At 32.2% G+C, this 27,685-nt stretch overlaps 1 long non-coding RNA gene and 1 pseudogene across 3 annotated transcripts; one reads left to right on the top strand and one right to left on the bottom strand.

Moving 5' to 3' along the window:
• Positions 1–3,285: 3,285 nt before the first annotated feature.
• On the bottom strand, positions 3,286–26,847 carry LOC142614711 (G-type lectin S-receptor-like serine/threonine-protein kinase CES101; annotated as a pseudogene).
• On the top strand, positions 15,933–24,473 carry LOC142614712 (uncharacterized). 3 transcript variants are annotated; one of them, XR_012840523.1, is made up of 3 exons: positions 15,933–16,150; positions 17,530–17,591; positions 23,334–24,473. It is a non-coding gene; the product is annotated as an uncharacterized LOC142614712 (long non-coding RNA). The 3 variants fall into 3 exon arrangements; XR_012840522.1 differs by having other exon boundaries at positions 23,446–24,130; XR_012840521.1 differs by lacking the exon at positions 23,334–24,473 and having other exon boundaries at positions 17,530–19,894.
• Positions 26,848–27,685: the final 838 nt, after the last annotated feature.

Below are 27,685 nucleotides of genomic sequence, written 5' to 3'. Positions count from 1 at the left end.
GCCACAACTAAAGCCCTAGAGATAAGACCATAACTCCTATTACTATGGAGGCACGTGGGCCATCTTCAAGTACGTGTGTTCCTTTGTTTCCTTTTTTTTTTTTATAATTATAACTTGACTTCATTGACTTTCCTATTCACTTCTGTGGGCTACTTATTTTGTTGAAAACTGAAAATTTATTGTTAAAAATACTGTAGCAAAATATTTTTTAAATAGCAAAACACTATTCACACTGTATTGTGGGTCTGCGTTTTTCTTCATTTGTTTGCAATAGTTCCATGAATCACATGCTTAAAACACATGAACAGGGCCTAATGCTACAAAACGTGTTACCCAAACGCACATTAAGTATGAATTTGGATTGCGTTTGGCGTTTGGCATTTAAACACTGGGTTTTGTGTATTGTTCACAGAACCCACAAGTACGGAATTCAGCAAAATTTTATTAAAATTGAGTCCTACAGCCTATTCACATATTTAAAAATTATTTTATTACAGTATTTTCAGTTTTCAATTTTCAGTAATAAGCGATATTCATACAGACCTTAAGAAAGAAAGAAGTTTAGCGCTGCCTTGTTTTAATGTTTTTTTTTTTTTTTTTCTTTTTTTAACACATGACTTTATGTCAGACCTCAAAGCATGCCTAGACTACTAGGCTTTTGTATTCCCCCAATACCACTTCGGGTTTCGCTATATATCTTAAGAAGTCACATCAGGTACTATTTATCAAAGAAAAACTGTGTAGAAACCTTACCATTAAAGTGTTTGGATAGCTTAATTTTTGTTAGCTTATTTTACTATTCAATTTATTTTTGTTACTATTTATGGGCTCTATTGCACTTTTTGATACTATTCATGGGTCCCATTGTACTATTTTAGCTAACTTTTACTTTTATCTATAGTACTTTCAGCAAAAAAATTTCAGTTTTAACAAAATAAGCAGATCGTAAACAGACCTAAGCCTAAAAGTTTGCGGCCTCTATCTATGCCGAAAATTAAATCTAACTTTTCTTAATTTGCATCATTAAAACTCTAGAATATTTAAATAGTTTACTTACTGTCCAAAATACCCACATCAAAAGAACTCTAATTCCAAATAAAACTCAGATTTGACAAAAAAGAGATTCTTAGGCTTTTACCTCAATTGTGTAATTAAACTTTCTTAATTTGAGTATTTTGGGTAGTCTCATCTTTCGAAATATCTATCATCATACGCTGACTTAAATTAACTTATATATACTTAGGGTTTCAACCTTATTTTCTAAAAATCCAAACCCTCTTAGTAAAATTAATTATAAAATTGATCCCATAAACAAATTTACTTAAATACCCCTCCTTTTTTTTTTTTTTTTTTTTTTTTTTTTTTTTTTTTCGGGTATTACAAATTACTAGGCTAAAAATTGGTTAACTTTATTACTATTGGAACCTAAAACCCTAACAAGACTATTAAGGTTACCTGTGGGGAAACCGGGGTGCCCATGTCCCAAGGTTATCCCTAATCAAACCTCTTAGTTTGCTTTTCTTGGATTCTCTTTGGAGTTAATTAATTTTTTATCAACAGAAGTGTTGAAGGGGGAGATCAAGATACTGAAGATAAATGGGATTCCTAGTGGGCCTAAGAGGTTTTGCACCAAGGGACAAATTTTATTTTATTTTATTTTTTACATGTTTTGGTCATAGAAGAAGGATTTTTCACGGAGATTGGATTTCATTTCGAAAATTAAGAGAATTTCAGGGTTACACAGATGATCCAAATAGAAATATTTATAAAGACAATTGTCCAGGAATGCAATATACTCTATCTTTACCCTAGCGTTAAGTTTACTCTAGGATTGAATAGAACAGGAGAAGCAGAAGGGAAAATTCGTCATTTTAAGACTGCACCGAATATTATGAGCCCAACAACAATTACAGAGGGCATGAGTTTGCATCTGGAGCAGGTTGGCCGTATCTATTAAAACTTGAAACAGTGGATGATAAAATAAAAATAATATTTTTCTTGGAAAAATATACCTCTTTATTTTAACAAGGCTTTTGGATGACAATTTCGTGATTGACCCCAAAGATAGTCAATTTTTTGTCTATTTTCATGTGGAATTATGACTAAGATAACATAACATGAACTCCTTCGTGGAAAAGTGCTTTAGGAAAATACGAAGATAAATGAGGGCCCGAGCTTCTATATAATAATGATTATTACAATAAGAAGGACATAAGAACAAAAATTAATTGAAGATTTTATAATGTTCTAGTTGTTCCCACACACACACACACATATTTATATAGCAGGTTCTTTTTTACCCAAAGAGCGCACAACAAAGATAATCTCGACAATAGAATAGATTACCTAAAACTGTACTTCTTCCAAATTAATTCTACCCTTTCGTTACAAGAATCAGCAGATCTCCAAAGGTGAATTTATTTCCTCCTGACAAACATACAAGATAATTAACGAAAGAAAATTGTACCATTTATCAGGCAACCATATCTAAAATGGACAAGCTGTTCACCGTATAAACTTCCGTTCTTTATTATTATTATTTTTATATAATATAGAAATTCTACTTTAGTATAATTTAAGTGTATATATGTATGAAGCTCACTCCTGAAGACTTGAGGGACTATGGAGGGACCTCATACTCCACAAGCACTCATACTTATAGAGGGACTATTGCGCTAAGAGTGCGCGGTGGTGGTTCTTTATTATTAATATTTGCTACAATTGTTTTCCCTGTAATAGAAATCTTTAGATTCGTACTTTGATTAAGGAGTATGTTTTTGGCTTTTAAATATCTATGGATTACTTTCACCCCTAAAAATTTATGGACATGTATCAATCCTTGAGCGATTCCTTAAATAATGTTAAAACATTTCTTCCAATCTTGTAGCTTGCTTCTATTTGAATTTGGCCAATATAAAAATTTATGTATAAACAATAATCTACTTTATATAAAGTAATCTAGATTAATATATAAATCTTTTGGAGAAAAAAAAAATAAAAACAAGAAAATGAAAGCTTAACAAGATTGAATGTTTTTCAAACCTAATAAAAAATAGTCTCAGTTTTTGTTTGGCATGTATTCATAGACCACTATCATTTCTTCTCCAAAATGTAACAACATAAAAGCATAACAAGATATGAGTGTCAACTCATTCTTAAACTCAATTAATTCTTGTCCTGAATTTCTTGATAGTCACTTTTTAGCTATTTCTCAACCAGTTGATTGTTACTCATCATCTCAAGGACCCAATACAAATACAACATAACAAAAGAAAATCATACTCTCTATCGTGGATCCATATCAGAAATGGATATTTCATTTGCCGTATGAACTTCAGATTCTTTCTTAGGAATAGTTGCCCCAACTGGTTTCCTTCCATTAGAAAAGGCTGGTTTTTTAGGCAAAGGCAATTGTGTACTTTCATTTGTCAACATAGATAGCATATCTGACATGGTAGGGCGATCAACAGCACCTTCTTCCATGCATAAGAGGCTGACGTGAATGCATCTTAGCACTTGATTTGCAACAAATGAATCACTAATTGTTGGATCAACTAGCTCTAGTCCTTTATCTTCTTTCCACAAGTCCCATGCCTAAAAAACAAGGTAATAATTATTTAAAATGTTGGATACACAGAACTATGAAAATGTAGATGATCCAAATTTTATATTTATATTACATACATATCCAACTAGATTGAGCACAAAATCAGACTGATTGAAGCTGTTGTTTCTTCTACCACTCACGATTTCAAGCATCAAGACACCAAAGCTATATACATCAAATTTTATAGAGAACACACCCTCCATAGCGTACTTAGGAGACATGTAACCATACACCAAAACAAGAAACAAATATTTGCATTTCACATATGAATGAATGAGCTTATAAGAGCGGAAATGTTTAATTAGCTGCCAAATACATGCAAGTATAGGGCTGCCTTGTTAACTTTTTATTTATTTATTTATTTATTTTTTCCAATGAAGGATGTGTAGTAAACTTACTATGTCCCAACAATTCTATTAGTATTTGCTTCTAGTTCATTTTGTTTGAAAATTCTTGCCATACCAAAATTAGAGATCTTCGGATTCATACTTTCATCAAGGAGTATGTTGCTAGCTTTTAAATCTCTATGAATTACTTTTAACCTTGAATAACTATGGAGATAGATCAATCCTTGAGTGATTCCTTCGATTATGTTGAAATGTTTATTCCAATCTAGTAACTTGCTTCTATATGAATCTCTTCAATATAAAAAAGATATAAATGGTCAATAATATACTTTGTATAAAGTACAACAGATAATTATATATATTCATTGTGGAAAAAATAAAGTCTTCAGAAAAAAATTTAAATGCTTTTCAAACCAAATAAGTAGTCCAAGCTTTTATTGAGCATGTATTCATAGATTAACATCCTTTCTTCTCCAAAAATGCAACAACCCAGAAGCTTAACAAGATTAGTACGTTGGAGTTTAGATATGAGTATGAACTCATTCTTAAACTCAATTATTCCTTGCCCTGAATTTTTCGATAGTCGCTTTACAGCTATTTCTTGACCTGTTGGTAGTTTTCCCTGTTGTGATGATCAAATAAGGTATAAACCAATGTTAGATATATGTTAGTTTAAACATCTCTCTTTATAGATTTTTTTTAGAGATTACCTTGTAAACAGGTCCAAATCCCCCCTCTCCAAGCTTGCTTTCTAATGAGAATTGTTTGTGGCGGTCGTTATACATTCGTAACTACATACGCTTACATCATGTGCTTTATTTCTATAATTTGGAATTCCATTTTCTCCCATAGATATCTCTGAACTAAGCAATTGTTTATCATCATTTGTGTCATTATTACCTGTATATTTACATAAATTCATAACTTCCGTTTGGGTAACAAATAATCAAGAAATAATCCAACAAGTACAATCTATATGTGAAGCATCTACCTTGAAGTACAATTATTCTCCTTCTGTGTAGATAACACAATATACTGAAAAAAATTACAAGCAGAGCAATGGCGCCGATGGCAATGGCAATGGCAATCCATAGCCACTTAGTTTTTCCTGCATTTAGCCATAAGTATATAGGCATCAATAATTATTTGACCCCCCCCCCCCTCTCTCTCTCTCTCTCCCTCTCTACTTGTGATTTTGAAAATTATATATTACTAGTATATAACCTTATGTACATGTACAGATATAATTAAAAACAATTGCAGTTAACATGTACACACACATATATGTAATATATTTGTCTCTACCTAGTTAGCAACAGACCGTTCATATTCATAGTATTGTATAAATTAATGACTTATAAATTCAAATTATTTTAGTTATACAAAAAAATGGTTCATAAAAGTAAAATTGTTTAAACTATCTTTTATTTTAATTTTATATATAGATTTAGATATATGATTACGTTTTTTTTATAATTTATTTATATTATACTTCTCTTTTTTTTATACTAAATTAACATATTAGGCACAAAAATTAAAAAACTTAGATAGGACATGTGGCAGAAAATTAGACTCTAATTAAACTTTGGCTATACACACACACATTATTGGATGAGAAACATATCAGATAGAGTAAGAATTAGGTACTGTTCTTTAGGTTCTTCTCTTAAGATTCTGTTATGTGAATTTTTTTTTCATGAGTTGGAAGTGTATTTTTTAGTTAAATAGCCATGTGACAAAATTTTAAGAGGGGAACTTAAAGAACAACACGTAAGGTATTGTACCTATGTTTTGTCTATATGAGAGTGTCAAATAATACTCTCTTTCAAGTTTTACTTATTTACTTATATTATTCGACTTTTTGTTTTATATAGAATTGTGGCAACACTTAGACTTCTTTTAAATTTTTGTTAGAGAAGTAAACTTTTGAACATGGGTTTTTAGTAGAAGGAAAATGATTTTCATATAATTGGCACGCTACTTGGCAAATTCATACGATATTAGCTATGTCACTTGTCATATTTTAATTTTCTAGTGTTTGCTTTGGAATGGAATTGAAAAATTAATACTTTATTTGATCTTATAAGAAAAGATATTGGAAACAAAATCAAAATAAAACACAAAAAAATGGATTAAGAAAATTCACAACACTGAAATTCTAAGCTTTGTCTCAACTGAATTAGACCTCCAAACTAATATTTTTTTAAATCATTGAGTAGTTGAATTCTCTAGGATTGGGTAAAAAAAACCCTTAAATATGAAATTCATAAAACAATATCATTCTTTTATTAAAACAAATGAAAAAGACAAAACACCGAAAAACATTGAATCAAAGTTAGATACATCATTTCTAACCATTTATATTGTGGTAATTATCCAAATCAAAGTTAGATACCTCTCATATCATTTAAATTGTGGAAATTATCCAAATCAAACCTTTTGTTAGGTAGACTGTTGTTCTTCTTGCAATAGTTTCTTTTTTGGTTACTAGATAGTGCATCATTGTTTAATGTTTGTTACCAGAAGTTAAAGTACCAAATTATTATTATTATTATTATTATTTATAAATTGTGGCGACATTATTTCTTTTAAATTTTGGTTAGAGAATTAAATAATTTTTTAGTTGAAGGACAACGAATTATATAAAACTAGTCGCTAATCTGTGCTATGCACGGAAACCTACCTATTTATAAGGTAGACTAAAATAATTTTATAAAAAATTTAAGAAAATATACCATTGCATGATTTACTCTTGTATGACTTCAATTTGTATTACAATTTGATGAAAAAGTTATTGTTTGAATGTGTAATGACTTACAAAAAATTTGTCAGACAATTTTAGATACTACAAAAAAATAACTCAAAAATTCAAAAAAATAATAATTAATGAATCAGATGATTTATTGCTTTGGAATTATTGAAATAAAACAAAATATATATGACTAAACAATAGAGAAATATAAGAGAAAGATGATTTACATTCAAAAGAATAATTTCAATTATTGCAAGCCTTTTTATCTTGTAAAAAATGGCTAAAGAGAGTTTGGTGGTTCATGTATGAAAATTACTTTTAAAAAATACATGAAAAACCATAAAATAATAATATATTTTTTAAAGTATAGAAGAAGAAAATAAAATAAGAAGAGCTCATACCTCTACTTGGCTTTAAAAAAAAATATTGCGCTTTGCTTTGCTTTGCTTTTATAATGTTCTTGATTAACCTCGCAAATTTGGAGATGAATTATCAATGTTTAAGTTTGAGTTTAAGTTGAACTTGTTAGAGAGATAGAGTTTCATTCCTTGTAAAGTTTAGATTAAACAAAAATAATTTTATTTAAATAAAATGATAATTTTGTTTAAATATTGTGCTGACGTGGAAAATTATGAGAGTTTCAGAGGCTTAAGTTATATATATATATAGAGAGAGAGAGAGAGAGAGAGAGAGAGAGAGAGAGAGAGAGATTGGCATATGCTACTTGGCAAATTCATATGATATTAGCTATGTCACTTGTCATATTTTAGGTTTGGAGAGTTTGCTTTGTAATGGAATTGGAAAATTTGTTAGTTGCAAGAGTTTTAGTGTTGGCAAACCATGACAAAGTATAAGTTTTGTTGAGTTAAAATGCATACATTTTAAGTTCAAGAAAATGACCCAAGTTCAAGTCAAGAAAGACACAAGTTCAACACCAGAAAAATGATTTTTTTTTTTTTTTTTGGAATCTCAACTTTAGCTCGATTGATCAAGATTGGAAAAATTAGCAACAAGAAAAAGTCCATAAATTATTTGTTTCAAGCCTGATTTGTGATCCATTTGTTACTCCATTACAAGGAAATTATAAGCCATCTGTAGAAAGGCTTTGTGGAGAGAGAAAACCTTTTTTTTGTGGTACGGCTAGGGCATTTATAATCGAGTTCTCTCAATTTCACCAAACCGGAGACATTCAAAGTAGATGTGAAGATCAATTTGGGAAGAAGTTGAAGTCATAGTTCCAATCACAAACTTGCTACTATGAATCAAATCTTCAAGAGGTTGTTGGATTTAGTCAGAGGTTCTGGTCATAAACACTACTACATCATTCGTGAAGGACTTCACTAATATAAGAGTTTAGAGGTTCGAAATCTGAAGATTTCTATTGTAAGTCATCTATGAGTTGTAGAGTCTAGGGAAAGGATTTACATAGATTATAAACTTCTCTCAATATAATGGATTTTCATTTGAGAAGGTTCCCCCCCGCTCCCCCCATTGGTTTTTACTTTGGGACAATTTGTTCAGTTGTTTTTTCCTAGGTTACCAAACTTGGGTTATGTTATTTCAACTGCATTTATAATTTTTTAAAAAATTGGTGTTGATTGTTTAACCAAAGCCTCAAGCATAATTTGATTAATAAATTACTTGGTGTAAAACTAGTTAACCAGTACAACTAAGGTCTAAAAACCCTATCAATTGGTATTATACTAGGTATACTCAGATTGGAATTTATTTTCTTGAATGTGATGCTTGACCCTTGTTTAATGGATCGTGGATGCTCTTTGTCTATATCTCCACTCTTTGATGGTTCAAGCTATGCTTATTGGAAAGTGCACATGAGAGTATTCTTAAAATCCCAAGGCTCGGATGTGTTATGATAGGTTGGACTCCACTTGAAGAGCTCTATTATCAATGGAAGAAAAAAAACAAGTGGCTAAGGATGAACATTGTAAAGTTGTGATTTACAACTATGTTTTATGTTGGCTTTATTCCATGACAAAAAGTGTTGTATTTGCTTTAATTTATTCCTTGGATTTTGTGGGATTTTATTGTATTGGGTTTAGTATTAAGTTGGTGAAAAATCAAGCTTGAAATGAAGAATCAGTGCATTTTCGCAATTGGCTCATGAGTAGCTCGCGAGAAGAATATTCCGCGAAAAGGGCATGTGAAAAGCATATGTTGGAAGCTAAAGAGTCATGCTAGCCTGGAGGATTTCACGAGTATCTCATGGGTAAGGCCTTCATGCGAGATACCCACGAAACTCTCTGTCTGGAGGATTTTTAAGTGTGACTTTCTTGCCATTCATCCATACTATATATGCCCTCATTACCCATAAATGTGTAAAGAGGCCAATTTAGAGAGAAAAACCCTAGATAGGTTTTCAACAATACACACACCCATATTTTAGAGAGAGAGAGTTATTAATGCTTAGTGAGAAATTATTCTAGCCTCTTCTCATTCCCTCTCCCATTGTCATACCTTGAAAGGAGATTTGTATCTAAACACAATCCACACATTTTTAGAGTGTAGAGAGTGTTTTGGAACTTGGGAAACTTTGGGGATTTGCCAAAAGAAGCTGGTAGGGCTTGGCGGATGCAATTTGGCGTATTGTGGGATCCGAAAAGCTAGAGAAGACATGACTTCGTGAAGTCCGTTCGTAGCAGGAGCTTGGAGGGCTCAAGTACATTGGGTAGACTAGGCTTGGAGGGTCTTTTGTTATTCTTATACTCCAACTTTATTCTCTAGTGGATCAATTTACCGCTTGAAGGGCGGTGGAGAGATTTTTCGTTGAGTTCTTCGATTTCCTCTTTGATAACACATCGGTGTGTTATCTTGTGTTTGCATCTGTCTTCCCTTACTCTTGTGCTTTACTTTTATTGTTTGTTGTTCATATTTATGCACTAGAGTAGTATCAGTTGATTGCGCTTTATTTACTCTTGTTTCCGCACTTAGTTTAAGTTAGAGTAAAATCAATCTAGCCATAATATTTTAATTGGGGGTCTAAACAAGCTCTTGTGTTTCAACACAAATCTGAGCTTTCAATTGGTATCAGAGTGGGTACACTTTTTTTGGTTTCATTACCTAAGTGTGATCCTTGACCCCTTCTATGTTTTGTCATGGATAGTGTTTTGTATGCTTCTTTGGTTGTTGATGATTATAGGATGCCACGTGTTTGTGAAAATGCCTCTATGAGTGTATATCCTCATGATTGTGATGCCATATTACATGAATCTTTGAGTGTTGTTGATATTCCTAACATCAAACTCTTGAAGAAAAAGACTAAGAATTTTCATGAGAATTTGAGCAAGTTCATTTGAGCAAGTTTTTCCACCAAACCCCTATTTTAATGCTCCAACATCAAAACCCAACTAAATTCAAGTGTTTTTCATTCCATTAACACCTCTAAGGTAATCTTTAACTCTTTTCATTGATTTTGATCCTTAGATTATGTTTTTGGGGGTTTTATGTTCATAGTTAGGATTTTCTCTAATGGGAGTTAAAAAACTTAATTTTTGTCAATCTTTTTGATTGGGCTTTGTTTTAAATGATGATTTGCTTTGGCTATTGGCCCCTTGTGGCAAAAATAACATGTATTTAGGCAAGATTTTCATATGTTCTTGCATTGTTTAACATACATGTGTAGTGTGTGCACTTTAAGTGTTTGATAAAATGCCCAAATGGCATTTTCTCGCTGTTTTGAACTCTGATGAGTACCAAACTTTGGGGATCACCATAATTATTCATGTTTATCATGTTTTGATCATTGGTGATGTGTTTTATACACTTTTCCTCATGAGTGCTTATTCATGCATTGGTCATGCATCTCACATGCACACTAGATGTACCCTAGATGCACCTTGCTGCACACACTCTAACACTTGACGTGTTTTGCATTCACACATGCTAGTTAAGTCTTTTTAGACATTTTTAGCTCATATAACATGTTCTTGTGCCTATGTCATGCCTAGGTCTATATCTTGTTCCATATCCTTAGCATGTCATGTTTACTTTATGTTTTGTAGCATTGTCTTCCTAAGATGTTTTTTCTTTTGTTTGAGCTTCATTTTCTCATTCATTTTGCACCCCTCATGCATCTTGTCCTTGTTCATATCTTCTTTTCTTTCCCTCCTTCCTCTTGATTCACTTGTCTATTTGTGACAAAAAAGGAGAGAGTATACCGGATTGTATATCAGAGTGTTTCGTCATGTTTATAAGACTCATGTGCACATTCTTAGGAGGAGAAATTTTACCTCGTGCACATTTGTAGGGGGAGAAAGTCATAGGGGAGATGCATATACCAAGGGGGAGAAGACAACTTTTTTTTAGGGAAACCTTGTTTTGTCTTTGTTTTACTTTATGCTTGTTTTCTAGTTACTTTATGGTGCTTTGAGTTATTTTTAGTATCTATACTTTGTTACTCTCATTGCATCTTATTTATGTGTTGGAACACACTTGTGCCCTTGTTGGATCTTGTATCCTTAATGCAAATATTTTGGTGTTTTGTATTGGTTGAGTGTTGGACATGCATATATTTTATTATGTTATTGATTGCATGTTTGGATGATCATTTGCTTTGCTATATGATTATTGTAGTCATTTCCATATGACTGTCATGTGTATGATCAAGTTGCTTATATGTTTCACATCATGTTTACATGATCGCATTTTATTTGTTATATTATACTTGTTCTTTTATCACTTGATTTACCTTGAGGGTCTAATGTGCTTTGTGCAAGTGTTTCAGGTTACAAGTATATATGTTCTAAGTGCTTCATAACTTCTAGATTTAGGTGTGAGTGAGTTTTACCATTGTTTCCAAACTCACGTTTAAGTCTAGAGTTTGTTATAGGGTGTTTTTTCACGGAATAGCCAAATGGGGAGATTGTAAAGTTATGATTTACAACTATGTTTTATGTTGGCTTTATTCCATGACAAAAAGTGTTGTATTTGCTTTAATTTATTCCTTGTATTTTATGAGATTTTATTGTATTCGGTTTAGTATTAAGTTGGTGAAGAATCAAGCTTGAAATGAAGAATCAATACATTTTCACGATTGGCTCGCGAGAAGAGTATCCCGCGAAAAGGGCATGTGAGAAGCACATGCTAGAAGCTAAAGAGTCGTGCCAGCCTAGAAGATTTCACGAGTGTCTCGTGGGTAAGGCCTTCTCGCTAGATACCTGCGAAACTCTCTGCTTAGAGGATTTTTAAGTGTGACTTTCTTACCCTTCACCCATACTATACATACCCTCATTACACACAAATGTGTAAGGAGGCCAATTCAGAGAGAAAAACCATAGATAGGTTTTCAACAACACACACACACCCATATTTTAGAGAGAGAGAGCTATTAATTCTTAGTGAGAAATCATTCTAGCCTCTTCTCCTTCCCTCTCCCATTATCATATCTTGAGAGGAGATTTGTACTCAAACACAACCTACACTTTTTCAGATTGTAGGGAGTGTTTTGGAACTTGGGAAGTTTTGGACATTGGCCAAAAGAAGCCAGTGAGGCTTGGCGGATGCAATCGGATGTATTGCGGGATCCAAAAAGCTAGAGAAGACATGACTCTATGAAGTCCGTTGGTAGCAAGAGCTTGGAGGCTCAAGTACATTGAGTAGACTAGGCTTGGAGGGTCTTTTGTTATTCGTGTACTCCAACTTTATTCTCTAGTGGATCGATTTACTGCTTGGATGGCGGCGGAGAGGTTTTTCATTGAGTTCTTTGGTTTCCTCTTCGATAACACATCGGCATGTTATCTTGTATTTGCATCTCTCTTCCCTTACTCTTGTGCTTTACTTTTATTGTTTGTTGTTCATGTTTATGCACTAGAGTAGTATCGGTTGATTGCGCTTCATTTACTCTTATTTTCGCACTTAGTTTAAGTTAGAGTAAAATCAATTTAGCTGTAATATTTTTATTGGGGGTCTAAACAAGCTCTTGTGTTTCAACACAAATCTGAGCTTTCAAACTTAATAGTAAACACTTGAATGCAATATTTATTGTTGTGTTTCAAGAAGAGTTTAGGCGATTTTCTAATGTAGAAATTGCACTAAAGAAGCCTGGACTATCTTAGAAACCACACATGAGAGAACTTAGTCTGTTAACAACTCAATACTTTCAAATGTTTACCTCTAGGTTTGATGAATTTTATGCCAAGCTAAATGACATAGTCAACTCTAACTTCAACCTAGGTGAGAGGTATTTTGAGCGCAAAATTGTAAGGAAAATCCTTAGGTCCTTACTTGAGAGATATAAGACTAGATTCACTGCCATAGAGAAAATCAATGATTTAGATGCACTGAAAGTAGATGGCATGTGGAGGTAGAATCTTTCTAGACTTATGGGATGACATTACCCTTGGGAGGAAGAGAGTGATGATGTGGAAAATCTTCATATTACCAACTAGATGGCATGTGGAGGAATAGCCTATTGCATGGCTAACCTTAGTGGGAAAATGAAGATTTAACATAGGTGGGTTTTATTTAAGCAAATCATAAACACGCTTCCAAGCATGAAATGTGGGAACTCTTCTAGGAATTGGAGTAGGATCACTTGAAAGAGGGGATATTGAAACCTCTATTTCCAATCATGGGAGGGAGTCCACAAGCTTGGCTCATTCATGTTTTAGAGTTTGTTTAAGGGAGAATTCTTAAAAAAAAAAGGAGTTTTAATTTAAGTCCTTTAAATTTTTTTCTTGCTTATAAATTGCATTTATGATCAAGTTCTTTAAATTATGTTCTTGCCTATAACTTCCCTTTACATTCAAGTTCATTAAATTATGTTCATCCTTGCTTTCAATTCATGTCTTTTACCTTTAAGCTCTCCTCATTTTCCCTATTATCATTTTCATGGGTACAAGGGTTCAAGGGAGCTACCTCTCTAGCTAGCACCATGAACCTTAGATTAACAAAAAAAAAAAAAAAAGAAGTTTGGGTAAACAACTTCCAAAAATATGTTTTCAAAAAGATAAAAAAGACTCAAATGACCATCCCTTTTCTTTTTTCTCTAAAATTGGTCTTTACAAGGAATAAAATGCAATCAATGCCATTTTCAAAATCCTTTTCCAAAAACAGGTTGAGTTTGGGTTTTTTCTTTTTACATAAAAATGAATAAAAACCGTGATTTTCATTAAACCCATGGAAACCCATTTCTTAAAAACCTTTTAAAAACATGGGAATTCATTTTCCTAAAATAAAATAGTTTTATTCTTAAACTCTTATTCTTTCAAAACCCCCTTTTCAACTAAGCTTTTCTACCTTAAAAGGTGAACAAAAAACCGGGGTTTTCATTAAAACCATGAAAATCCTTTTCTTAAAAACCTTTATTTTTAATGATTTTAGTCCCAAATCTTGGGATTTTTCTTTCTGAAAAAATTGGAAATTCTTTTTCCTAAAACAAGTTTTCCAAAATGGCTTTGAAGCCAATATGGCTTCTAAGACCATTTTTCCCAAATTAAGTTTGTACTCATCTTGTTTCTAAATGGTTTTAATTTCAAGAATTTACTTTTTCAAAACCCTCTTTCTTCATACGAGTTTCCCTTAAAAGTGAGTAAATCTATGAATTTTTATCACTTTTTTTAAAATTTCAAAATCATGGAAATCCATTTTAAACGGAAACCCTATTTTCCTCATTGGTCTAGATTTCAAGTTTGGGTATGAATTTCTAAAAGGCATGGTAACAAGTTTTCAAAATGGTTTTTGAATCTTAAATTTATTCTTCTTTTAAGGCTAATAAAAGATCTTTTTACTCTTCAGAAACCCATTTTCTTAAAATTAGCTCATCTTTATGCTTTCTCATCAAAGAAATATATATTCTTTTATTTTAAGCAAAGAGAAGCCCCCTTTTTAGGTTCTCTTCCCAAAAAGTGTTTTAACCCTTATTTCACAATAAGTATTTTTTCCCCAAAAGGTCATGAGATTTTTCAAAATAAAACACTCATCTTCTCAAAAGAAAATAAAAAGGGTTCTTATTACATAAATTATTTTGAATCATTTAATTACACATTTTTGTTGAGATTTGTGTCTATGAGTCACATCCATTGAATTAATAGACTCCTGTCAAGCTAACATGTTCCCCCTGCCCCTCCCCCTCCCCATACACTAAACAATTTTGGGTTTGTTATGTTTTGCATATGAGAATGAACTTGGAAAATAAGTTTACTTATTGATTAACAGTGCATATGATGACATTATAATTCTCTTCTCTTTTAGCTTGTTTTAAAGTTATATTTCACACTATAAATGTATGGTAAATATTATACTCACATGTTAGTTATACATATTTAATTTAGTTTTCACATGCTTCTTACATATATTCACTTATTATTTAATGTATAAACAAATACTCACATGATATGTATATATATCATTTGAACAAAAATCTTTCAAAAAATCAAAATGCCAAGTATTTAATTTGTTTTCCTAAAATGTATACTTTGTGGTCAAATTAAAATGAGATACAATCCTTTGGATAGGTAGTGTGGGGTGCTGAACACCTTCCCCACCCATAACCGAACTTCCGAGTCCAAAATTTTTGGTTTGAGACGTTATTTTACCTTAATTAATTAATAACTCTTGACTCGGCTTTTTTAATTAATTAAGTAAAACAAATTAGACAAATAGGTGACTAATCACACCTTAATCCAATGGTTAGTTGTGACTCATTAAAAAAAAAGAAAAAAAAAAAGAGAGACTCACACTGTAATACCCCGACCCAACTTTATAGTTAAAACTATGTGTTTAAGTGGTTAATTATTATTTTAAGCCACTTTATTTCTATAATTAGTAAAAGAGTATTTAATAAACATATTATTTTATATTGCCATCAAATAAGAATTGTAAAGAGTATAAATAATTGAATGAATATTTGTATTATAAATATATACTAAGTATAAGTATGTACAAAATTATATTAAGTGGTTAAGTTATTAGATATAGTTGTTGGTGTTTAATTAAGTGTTTAAGATAAGGGTTAATATGCAAAGTTATTTTATAGTTTGTGTCTTTATAGAATATAAGCTTATAAGGGGGTGGGGTAATAAGTAATTTTTAAGAGTTACAAGTGTGAGTCATCATCCTTTTTCCTTTATGCATACACGTGCCCCCTAAAATCTTCTCTCTTATCTTTTCTTGGCTGCCATCAGAAACTTCCTTGGTCTTCTTTCTTTGCTATTTTGTTCTATTCTTTCTTTGTTCTTATTGGATGCACCTTATCTCCTCTTTGACCTTCTCAAGCAACTAGTAGACTCAAGAAGACTCTTCCTCTCATACCCACGGGTCCAACACCAAAAGAAAGAAAAAAAAAAAAACTCTCAACTCTCCTCTCCCTTTCACACCTACGGGTCCAGCAGCAAGAAGGAAGCTTCTTTCAATTCTTCCCAAGCTCTTGTTTACAACTTGAGGCTAGAGTGATTCTAGCTCTTATCACTCCAAGAATCCATGTCTAGGGTAACGGAAAAATCTAATTCTTTTATTTTATTATCCATTTTAAACTTAAGTGATGGTTATATGAATTTGTATGTGGGTGTGTTGGATTTTAGAGATTGTTGATTTCATGTGTATGAATTGAATAATTGTTATGCTTGCTTGTGCTCCTAGATGATAGACTAAGATAAAATATGTTATGGGTAAGTGTTAGAAGGAGTAAAATAGCTAGATAAACTATATGAAATTGGTTTTTGAGGTGCTGAATGTGTAGTTGATTCAGTAATTGAAGTTTGTGGAGAGTTAGTTCATGAACTTGTTAAGAATTGCACTAACTGGTTAACCTGTTTAGTCATTATAAATTCTGTATTTTTCTAGGACAGCTATTGATAAAAGGTTTGTTGGAGATTATTATATAATATGTCTAATATGGGTGTATTAAATTTCATAGGAAAATACTATTGTTTGATAATTGTTTGTGAATTTACAAAAAAATGTTGCAAAGCTGTCACTGTGACAGATTCTGTGTTTATGCATGATAAATTATGTATTAAATTTTATACAGTGAATTTGGATTCTAGGAGTAGTTTTTATGAATTCTAAGACACATATGGTTGTAATGGAAGTGATCTCACAGCATTTGGATCAATATAAAAATAATGGTTTAATTTCTAAGTTGCATGAAATTCTGTCAGGACAGATTTGAGTATGCTGTATTTTATGATTTTTAGTAAATTATGGTTTTATTATTTGACTCCAAAATTGATATGGTATTTTCTAGACATATATAGGAGTTTCTCTATAAAGTTTCATGAATTTTGGATGTGAATGGGTAGCCCATTTGTATTTTATGAGTTAAGTATATGCTGCTGGGATAAAACAGTGAACAGTAAGGGACATGCCTAACTTTGAGGATTTAATTCTAAAGTTAGGGTGAATGATTTGAGCTATAATTTATTATGCTCATTATTTGGTACGTCTGGATCATATCTAAGTTTTGTGTAACTTGGTTAAAGGTTTGGTACTCAAAGGAGGGGTTCTAAACCATCCGATTGTTATTTTTATGAAGCTGTCTTGTTCAGTGGGTTGTATATTGCCATGTGAGTGTATATGGTTACATGACCATGCTTAAAGGATTTTATGTTTATGCATGCTTGATTGCCCTAATCTCAAAAAACCTTTTGAAATGAAGTTGGCACTTCTAGAGATATGATATTAATATGAGAATGTGAGTTTCTCTTTAGTTTATTACATCATGGTGTTGATGAATGTATCTTGTGTTTGGGGAACCTCTTTGAGGTGGGATTAGAACTTCCTTGATTTTAAGAGATAGGCTTTGAGATGCATGTGTAATTTTATTTTAAGGTATAATTGATAGTAATAAACTTTGATATTTGGTTTAGGTGTTACTAGTACCCAAGTCTAAGCTCCTTCAATTGTAGGCTTTCGGTTCCTCTGCTTTCAGGTAAGGGTTAAGTTATATGAGCATTTGGTAAGTCATGAGATTATTTTAAAGTGTATTATGCATTAAAAGGTTTTTGATTAGAGATATTACATATAATCATGTTTAAGAAAAATATACGTACATGAGCTTTCGAAACCTTATGTATATGATTTAAGCATATTGATGCCATTATGAATTTCACGAACATGATGTTTAAAGAAAATAATGGAAATGTTATTATTGTGAAATGTTATGCAAACTATGAATTTTAGTATGATGTATAAGTATGAAATGTTTTCGGGTTATGTCCTTTGGTGATCTGAACTCGGCCAGTAGGGGTTAATTACTAGCTTTCCATGAAAAATGTTATTTGTTTGGCTATTTAAATTAGAGGAAATGGAGCTGCCCGTAACTCTAGGCCATTTAAAGTAGAGGAAATGGGGTTGCTTGTAACTCTAATTTGACCAAGGCCTTCTCCCCAATGTGTATGGACCAAGGAAGTCAATACCGTACCGGAAGTTATACCAATTTGACCAACGGTATTATATATTTCGGATACTGATTAATACCGGTGTACCGTTTTGGGTTTACCGCTATTTTATATATTTAATATATATTTTTTTTTCGGCTGAGAATCCAAATACTAATACTAAAAATAATAGTCAAAATAATAATATAAATATATAAATAGATTTCTTTTGAGGCAATGGCATATCAATGACATCATGTCACTGACAAATAGTACTCAATAGCCATGACTAATGGTACTAAAATTTGATATTGGAAGTAACTTTCACGAGGGCTTGGCAGAAGACACAAAAAACAAAGAGGAAAAATGAAAAAAGTATTAGAAAAGTTAATATAAAGTTGACTAAAAGACAACATCCGGGTGAGAGAGCCGAGAAAAAAGAAAATGAAGAAGAAGAACTAGAAGAAGAAGAAGCAGAGAGGAGGAGCTCACCAAAACGTGAGCTAACTGGCAACATGAAGGCGAAATGGAGGTGGCAACGTCAACGTGAGCAACAGTAAGTTACAGTGGGAGGAGAGAGAGTAATTTTTAGTTTTTATATTTAAATCTAATTCTGTAATTTTTGGTTTTGTTTCGGTCCGGTACATATTTTTCGGCTGAAATCTGATATTTTCTCCGGAATAAACGAAACAATCCGGTATGTCCGGTATTCAAACCGGTACGAAACAAAGGTGTTTCTGTACCGGCAAAGGTGGCAGAACGGAAAATACTGGCCATACCGGCCGGTACGGTACGGTATCAACTCCCTTGGTATGGACGGCGGGGAGGAACAAAACCTTGAGGGGATGTGCCATCAGACCTCCCAAAGAGGACAATATCATACACACAAGGGTACCCAAATGTGACAAGGCATTCTCTATACAGATTTATCAGATTTGGACTAACCAATATGTTCTGAATAACCATATTATTTTACTGATCATAAGAGAATGAATTGTCTAAATGCATTATGAAAAGTTAAATGCTTTCATGAAAGGAAGTTTATGATGAAAATAAAAGTTGTTCTTTAAAGATAAAAGTTTCTAAAGTTTTGTTGTGCTTTAAAGATAAAGAATCTGATGAAAATGTTTTAGTGTTCTTTAAAGATAAAGTTTCTGATGACGGTATAAGTTTATGTTAAAAAGTCGTCAGAAATCTGTTTTTTAAGAAAAGTAAGTTTTATGACTACGAAAGTTATAATATTTTATAAGAAGAAGTTTATAAAGAAAAGTTTTCTTATTTGTTAAGATGTTTCTAATTCATGACAAAGTTACCAATTATCTGATTTAAGTCAAAATTATTATTTTGTAATAAGACTATATATATATATATATATGATTTTTAACAAACAATATTATATTTGGTGGCTTTGTAAGAAATAAAAGAAATTCAGCATGAAAGGTTTTGCTAATATTATTCTGATAAGAAAAAGGAGAACAATTATTTTCCTATGAAAAACATATAAGTTATTATTATGAATAGTATAAAATACTATGCATGAAAAGATGTACTCCTATCTAAGTAATCGTAAAATGAAATGATTTGATTTACATGCATTCTTATTAAATTCTTATGTATCTTACCCTTATTGAGCTGTGTAGCTCACCCCTTCCACCCTTTCAGTCACAAGTTTTATTTTAGAGCAGAGGGAGCCTTAGTCGAGTTTTGGAAGGAGTTGGTTTTAGTTTTAAAAGTATAGATCCCAAATTAGCTTTTGATGTTTAGCTTTGTAGTACTGTGTATTTTAGGATCTAATGAAAGTTGTGTAACTTAAAGTATTAAGAGATGTATTATGTGAAATTCAGAAATTAAGTAACTGGTGCATTATGTTATTCTTTGAAGTACAGTGTAGATGCTCTGAATATCAAGAGGAAAATTATATCAGGAAAAAAAAAGGAACAAGAATGAAAAGAGAGAGGGAAGCTTTTGTAAAAGGCTTGTAAAAGTTTGGTTGGTTCTTGTTAATACTAGGTTTAGGCTTGATATTAACATGCCAGTCATGCTCACAAATCCGAGTATCGGGTTAGGGTCGTGACACACACAGACACACACACACCCCTCACCCTAAAAACGCATGCACACATAAGACACATCACCAAGCACCATTGTGGAAATGCTCCAGGGGACGGACCCAAGAGGGTCTCGCACCGGCGCCAAAAGGCATCCACAATAGTTTCAACCACAGACTTGTTGCTGTAAATCAAATCTATAAGAGGTTTTGGGAGTTGATATGAGGTTTTGGTCAAGAACACTTATACATCATCCGTGAAGGCATTCATACATGAATAGTTCAAAGATTTTGAAGTAGTAAAAAGTTTCTATTGTAAGTTACCTGTGGGTTGTAGAGTCTAGATAAATGTTTTACTTAGATTGTAAACTTCTCTCAATATAGTGGATTGTCTTTTGGGAAGGTTTTCCTCGAGTAGTTTTTACTTTGGGACAATTTGTTTCATTGGTTTTCTTTGTGTGTTATGTTATTTCCGATGCATTTATAATATTGGTGTTGATTGTTTAACCAAAGCCTTAACCATAATTTAATTAACTAATTACTTGGTTGAAAATTGGTTTACGGGTATTCCGGGGGTCTAAAAACCCTAGCAAACACTTTCTTGAATTGTAGAAGAACAGATATTGGAAACAAAATCTAAAGAAAATACACAAAAAAAATAGTTAAGAAAATCTATAACACTTAAAAGACTACATGTTCTTAAAAAATGTTTTTTTTGGGGGGGGGGGGGGGGGGGTTGTCATAACAATCAACTTAATTTACTCCAAAAAAAATTAATAAAGAAAAACCCTAATCTTTATCTCAACTGAATTAGACCTGCAAACTAGTATTTTTTTTTAATTCATTTTGAAAATAGAGTGAAAACGAAATTAAAGAAAGCACGAACCTGACTGAGTATAGTTGATTTCTCTCGGATTGGAACTGGAAGGAAAAAAAAAAGGATAAAACCTTAAATAAAAAGTCATAAAACACTATCATACTTTTATTAAAAATAAAATTAAAATAGACAAAGACATATAGATCAGATACATCTCATATCATTTAAATTGTGGTAATTGTCCAAATCAAACCTTTGTTAGGTCTACTGTTCTTCTTTCAATTTTTTCTTTTGTTGGTAATAGTCAATCATTTAATGTTTGTTACCAAAAGTTAAAATACAAAACATTTTTTTTTTCCATTTTAAACATTTAAATTTGTATAAATTTTTTAAAATATTATTAATAACATGGCTGTTGTTTATTAAATTCTACATCGCCTTATGTTCCAAACTTGAAATATTTATGTTATTCTTGTCAAGATATTTAACTGAATATCTTGAAAAAAGAATAACATAAATATTGTGGGATTGGCTCAGATTTTGGTAGCGTGAATCAAACTTATCCCCTAGAAGTGTTAAGTTAGTTTCAGTATTTATATTTTTTTCAATTTGATTTCTATCAAGTCTTTCGCTTTGGAGTGTAGTGAGCAACTAAGGGACTGTTTGGATTTACTGTATCCATAACTCATAACTCTGTTTTCATAACTCATAATTCAAAAATAGTGGGATCCATGGCTGAGAAGGCTGTTTGGATTTTGTTTCCAGTTTTTGTTTCCATCACTCATAACTCTGATTTTTAAGTTATGAGTTATGAAAACTGAAAACACATTTTAGGTGTTTTCATTTACCATAGCTCTATTTTCAATGACATTTTTGTAATTAAAACACTATACTAGGTCCCACAGTTAGAATTTTGCTCTCTCCAACACACTTTATATATATATATATATATATTTTTTTTTTTTTGGGTCTGAGACACACCTTTCTCTTTTCTCCTCTTCTTCTTCTTCTTATTCTTTTCTTCTTTTCTTTTCTTCTTTTCTTTCCTTTTCACATTGGTTTCTGGGTTTGGTACTTTGGTTGCATTTTTTTTCCCATTCCTTTTCACTGGATTTTTGGGCTTTTTTTTTTTTTTTTTTTTCACTGGATTTCCATTTCTTTTTTTTTTTTCTTCTTGAGTTCGTCAAGGTTGTCGCCGCTGTTGATGTTGATGTTGCTGTTGTGGCTGTGGTGGGTTGTAGTGGCAGCTGCAGTGGTGGTTGTTGTGACGGTTTGTCACTGTGGGTTGTAACGGCGGCTGCAACGGTGGTTTTTTTTTTTTTTGTGGGTTTTTGGAAAAGAAAAATACTGGATAGCCTAATAAATTACTAGATAGCCATTTGGTTATATTGTAGATCTGGGAAAAGCATGACAATAAGGATCATGGTGGGCTTGATTAAAATATGTGTTAACATGGATGAAGAGAAAAGCAGGGGGAAAACGAAGAGAAAAGCAAAGAAAAACGAAGGGGAGAGGCAGGGGAAAAAGAAAAATAAAATAAAAGGAGAGAAAAAAGTCAACTGACATTGGGTCAGTGTGTGGGTCCTAGTTTTTTAGTTTTTTTTGGTTGAAAAAATAACTAAGTGATGGTGCCAAGCGTGTGTGGTATAGGAAATTGTGGTATTTTAAGTGATGAGTGATGAGTGATGAGTGACGAAAATTGAGTGAGGAGTGATAAGTGATAACAAAAAAAAAAAATCCAAACAAGCCCTAAGTCTTTATTTTATCTTTTAGACGTTATGGAGTCCTTTTAATTTTTATCTAGAAATTAGCAAAAAATTTGGTTGTCAAAAATGGTGAAGCTCTATTGCGTGGTTCAGGATCAAAGAAACAAAAAGGCCCAAAAAAAAACATATGTCAGAGAGAGAGGTTACACTAAAGATTGTAAGCTTGAAACAAATATGGAGAAAGAAAAGAAAAATGCTACCGGTAAATGAAATAGAATTATAAATGATCTAGCTAGTGACCATGACGTGGCAAATTTTGTGGCAAAAAAATTATATATATATTTTTAGAAAGTTTCAACTTATGGCGTCCGCTCTTGATGATAGCTCTTTTATCATCAGACTAAGACACCAATCAGTTTTTAGTGTAGGCGGGGATTGAACCCTAGATCTCTTATACAACCATTAGAGATTTTACCAGTTGAGCTAACTGAAACCCACATTTTAATAACACGATTAGTCATATCATATTTTTCCATCCACCACTTAAAGGTAAGGATCTTTTGACACAATACCAAAATGTTAAATGATTAAATTGACGAACAACAAAAAGATTAGGGATCAAATATATAGTAATTTAGCCCATTTATTATTGTTAAGGACATATTTTATGTAGTTGTCTAATCTTTTGACAAAACGCACTTTACTTGTATTTGAATTGATCTAGGATGTGTTTAATACTTCAAAGAACATGTTGTTCAAGTCTAGTATTAAAACCATGAAGATTGGACCAAGAAACAAGTGAAGAAAATATGTTTACTAAAGCTGGACATCTGCAGATAATTGCTGGACATCTACTGGACACCTGGTGGACAGCTACTAGACAGCTACTTGACAGATGCTATCTATCAAGGTTTAATGAGGCTCGACAGATGCTATCTATCGAGGTTACAGAAATCAGAATTTTCAGATCTGATTTTTGGGCCAGGCTTTTGTATTTGTGTAGGGTTTCTTTTCTCACAACCCTAGACATATATAAGGCTTATTTTAGAGGTTGTCACATAAGAGAATACAAGGAGAACATATGCAAAAGGTGATCGAAGCGTTATTCTCTTAGAAAGAAGCTACTGCGTCTTTGCGCCTTAGGGTTTTGTAACCAAGTGTTTCTTGATCTTCATTGTTAATGAAGTGAAGAACTTTGCAGCCGACATCTTCTTCTTTAGTTGGTGATTGAAGTCGTGTACTGGAATCCGCGCAATTGGTTAGTCACGTATTGGGATTCGTACATTAAAGGGTGGCGTTCATATATTGAAGAGTTTAGAGGTTTTGAAGCGGTAGAAGATTTCTACTGTGAGTTCATCTACGAGGATTGTAAAGTCTAGGGACAAAGGTTTTGTACTAGATTTGAAACTTCTCTTTACTATAGTGAATTGCTTTTCGGGAAGGTTTTTCCCCAGGTTTTTTACTGTGAAATTGGTTGGTTTCATTGGTTTTCCTAGATCATCATATCTTGTCTTATTTATTTTTCCACTGCACTTAGTTTTGACATAATATTGATGTTTTTTTGTTTTAATAAGTTTATGCATTATAAATCTAATTAACAACTTAAATTTAAAACTTGTTAATTCTATCAACTGGGGTCTAAATTTCTCAAAAATTATTATCATTATTTTTTTTTTTTTTTGAGAAAGAGTAGTAGTCAATTTAGTTTGATATATCTAATATATCTGACCAAAAATGCAACACAACTGGGTCTCGGAAATCTATTATTTCGTAATGGCCCACAACCCTACCACAACAGTTATCTCATTTTCTGACAAAACAGTTACCATTACCTAGTAGATGTAAAGAAAAAGTTTCTTTAAAAGAAACATATGATCAAAGGGATCAATTTAAGAGATATTTTCCTATCAATTTGGATTTCTATACCTCAATATCCTCCGTTGTAGCAGAAGATCTGAAAACCGATCAGTTTAAAAAAAAATAAAACAGAATTTCAGTATACATATTAGTTGCTGCTGGCTGGATTTTAAAAAAAAAAAACAAAAACAAAATAATTAACTGATGGTTACAAATATGAAAGAGAGAGAGAGGGTATACCTTCCATGGCATAAAACTCAAGAAAATTATGATTTTGAGAGCAAGATTGAAGAAGGTGAACATCAATGAGAATGAGAGATTGTGTGTGTTTGGGTTTTATGAAGTGCACGGTTTTGATTGTATTTATTTAACTATGATTAAACTGTTGTATGCTTTCACTAAGGCAAATTTATTGCATTATAGTGTTGAGAAATGTTGTCCATAATATTTTTACAATGAGAGGTGCTACGTCCACAATATTTTTACAACATTTTTACAACAAATCATAGGTGGTTAGTTGTTATTGGTTCAAATTTGAACCTAAAACTAAGATTACTTTTTTGCCCCAACAATAACAACCAGTAACATCCTGCCACTTAGGATTTATTGTAAAAATGTTGTAAAAATGTTGTGGACATATCATTTCTCTTTTACAATACTTTCACAATAAATTCTATGTGCCAGGTTGTTACTAGTGAACAAGAAAGTAATTTCAGTGATGGGTTGAAATTAAAATCTTGTCACAAACTGTTAATTAAGATTTGTTGTGAAAGTCTTGTAAACATGTTGTGAAGATACATGTCACTTCTCATGTAGTGATACCACTTTCATTATGAATTAACTTTCTCTTAATTATTATTATTTTTAGATAATCAACTTCTACTTTTATATAAATCATTAATTAGATATTAGATATTGAATAATTTTTTTTTTTTAATTTCAATGTATGGTTCTCTCACTTGAGCTAATAGGTTGAGACTCCAACTAATATACAACCATTTGAAGTCCACGCCTTACTTATATGAAAACTCCTATTTAGGCTATCAATGATGTGAGACAAGCCGAGCCAACTCCTTTTAAATTTAATTCAAACAGGAGTTAAAAGTCGAGATCCATCTTCTTATTAAAGTAGTTTACATGTTCAAATTTGCTAATTTTTTTGTTGAACAATTTTGTATTTTTTCACAATTTGCTTGATTAATTTAATTTGACGATATTTAGTAAACACTAAGATCAAGATATTTTACCCCTTAATTAGATAAAATGATTTTATATTATAAACATATAAAAACTAGGTTCATCAACCATGGATTGTTAAAAGATGTATATAATTTTACTACAATTGACTACTTATATTATTAATAATTTAAAAGTATTAATTTGATATGTTATGGACTTATTTACAAACTTGAATAATTTAAACTTAAATCTACATACGTATATTTTAAACACTTATATATTATTATTTAAACTAGTTTATTGTCCATAGCGTAAAGAACTGGTAAACTTACCGGTCTCAGCTGTCTGAGAAGGCTTTGGTGATAGAATATAGACCTGGTCTGAATTTTCCATATCGGTTGGAGTGAAGTTCGAAATAGTTGTTCAAAATCGGCATCCAGTCCAATTTCCAAGTAGAGTAGTATAAGCTACACAGCTACAGTTGGCCGAGCAATTAGCTTTACAATCAATCATGCAAAGATTTGGATCTGGAATAGTATAGCTCGCATCACCATTTACAAGATAACTACGATTAAGTTCAACTGTGTAACCAGGTTGCCTACACACTGACAGGTTCCACATCTGTCATCCTCCATCAATGTTATAGCCGTAACATTCATCTGTTCGGACCATGGATTTGTGACCTTCCTGTAATCTCCCCATATCTGTAAGGGTCCACTGCGATGGCTGATTTTGATTTTCAGAGTCGAAAGAGAAGGATTCTTCATCGTCATTTGAAACAATGTTGAAATGATATATAGATGTTAGATTTGGTGAAATATTCTCAAATTGGTTTTCTCTCAAGGACCCCACTTTTCCAATAAACCACCTCTCTTCGCCGAATGACCAAGGCTTCCCTCCCATTCAAGACTGAAAGGTCCAGGAATTCGGAGGTCCCTTGTTAACCATGACCTGAGTGACCATGTTTGACCAGTTTTGTGGTTGATTCCTAATTTCATACCCGGTTCAAGCGTGTTGCCTGGACTATCAAAACTTTGCCATCACACCCTCTTTGGAGAACCATTGGAGTACACTTCCTGGAAGATGAAATTGCCAGAATCCAATAAAGTAGCGACAGTGTTATTGGTAGGTTGAGTCGAAGAGTAGAATGTCATGAGGTTCCCAGCTTGGCCCATAATTATCAATGATCCTGCTTTGTACTCCAAATCAAGCACGTTGGAGTCGTTAGCACCTGAAATTCACAAATAAGTCTTGCTCCTTCAAATCACCAAAAATGTACAGTTACGTTCAAATAGACTAGACCACGTGAACATCAAAGTGAACCTCCCTTCTGAAGAAACTAGCCTACTTGAGGAAGTGAGCATATCGCCAGGTTTGAGAGTATCAGGTATTTGCTGAGCATGAGGAGTCCACATGGATGAGAAGAATAACAGCAGCAACAGAAATTTGACAAGTTGTACGTTGGTAGCCATGAATATGATAACTGAATTCCCCTGTTGCTGAAATGGATGAAATGCAAATAAAAGAGTAGAGTTAATATTAAATTTAATTGGCGTTATTCTATGAGGAATAGCTTTATACTTAAGAGTTATGTTTATTACACAGAAATTGTTATAGCAGTTTTACACTGCAAACTATTTTTGAACTGAAACCGTGACTTAAAATTACAATAATTTCTAATTTGAAAATCATTCAGTTCAAAAATAGTGTGTAACTGCTTATGTGCAACAAGAATATAGTCCTACATCCAATTTAATTATAAAAAAGAATGAAGAAGCAGCAGCACACAGTCTTGTATTGTCGCCTTCTTTGGTAAAGACGAAAGGGTGAAAAAGAACACTTCTCATTGGTGTAACAAAAGTGAACATAAAGTGTGAAACATAGATAGAGTGTACACTGATAGATAAAAACCAGTGAATCAGATTTATTGTGCGTTTGGCAAGTTAATAAAAACGCAAATTGTGAATTTGAACCAGGGAGCTACAACACCAAAACGCAGAAACAATCGAACCTCCCTTAAAATTTTACATATTCTTCATA

The sequence above is a fragment of the Castanea sativa genome, chromosome 11 (assembly GCF_040712315.1).
Source record: "Castanea sativa cultivar Marrone di Chiusa Pesio chromosome 11, ASM4071231v1".
NCBI lineage: Eukaryota > Viridiplantae > Streptophyta > Magnoliopsida > Fagales > Fagaceae > Castanea > Castanea sativa.
This window is presented reverse-complemented; position numbering and strand designations above follow the sequence as displayed.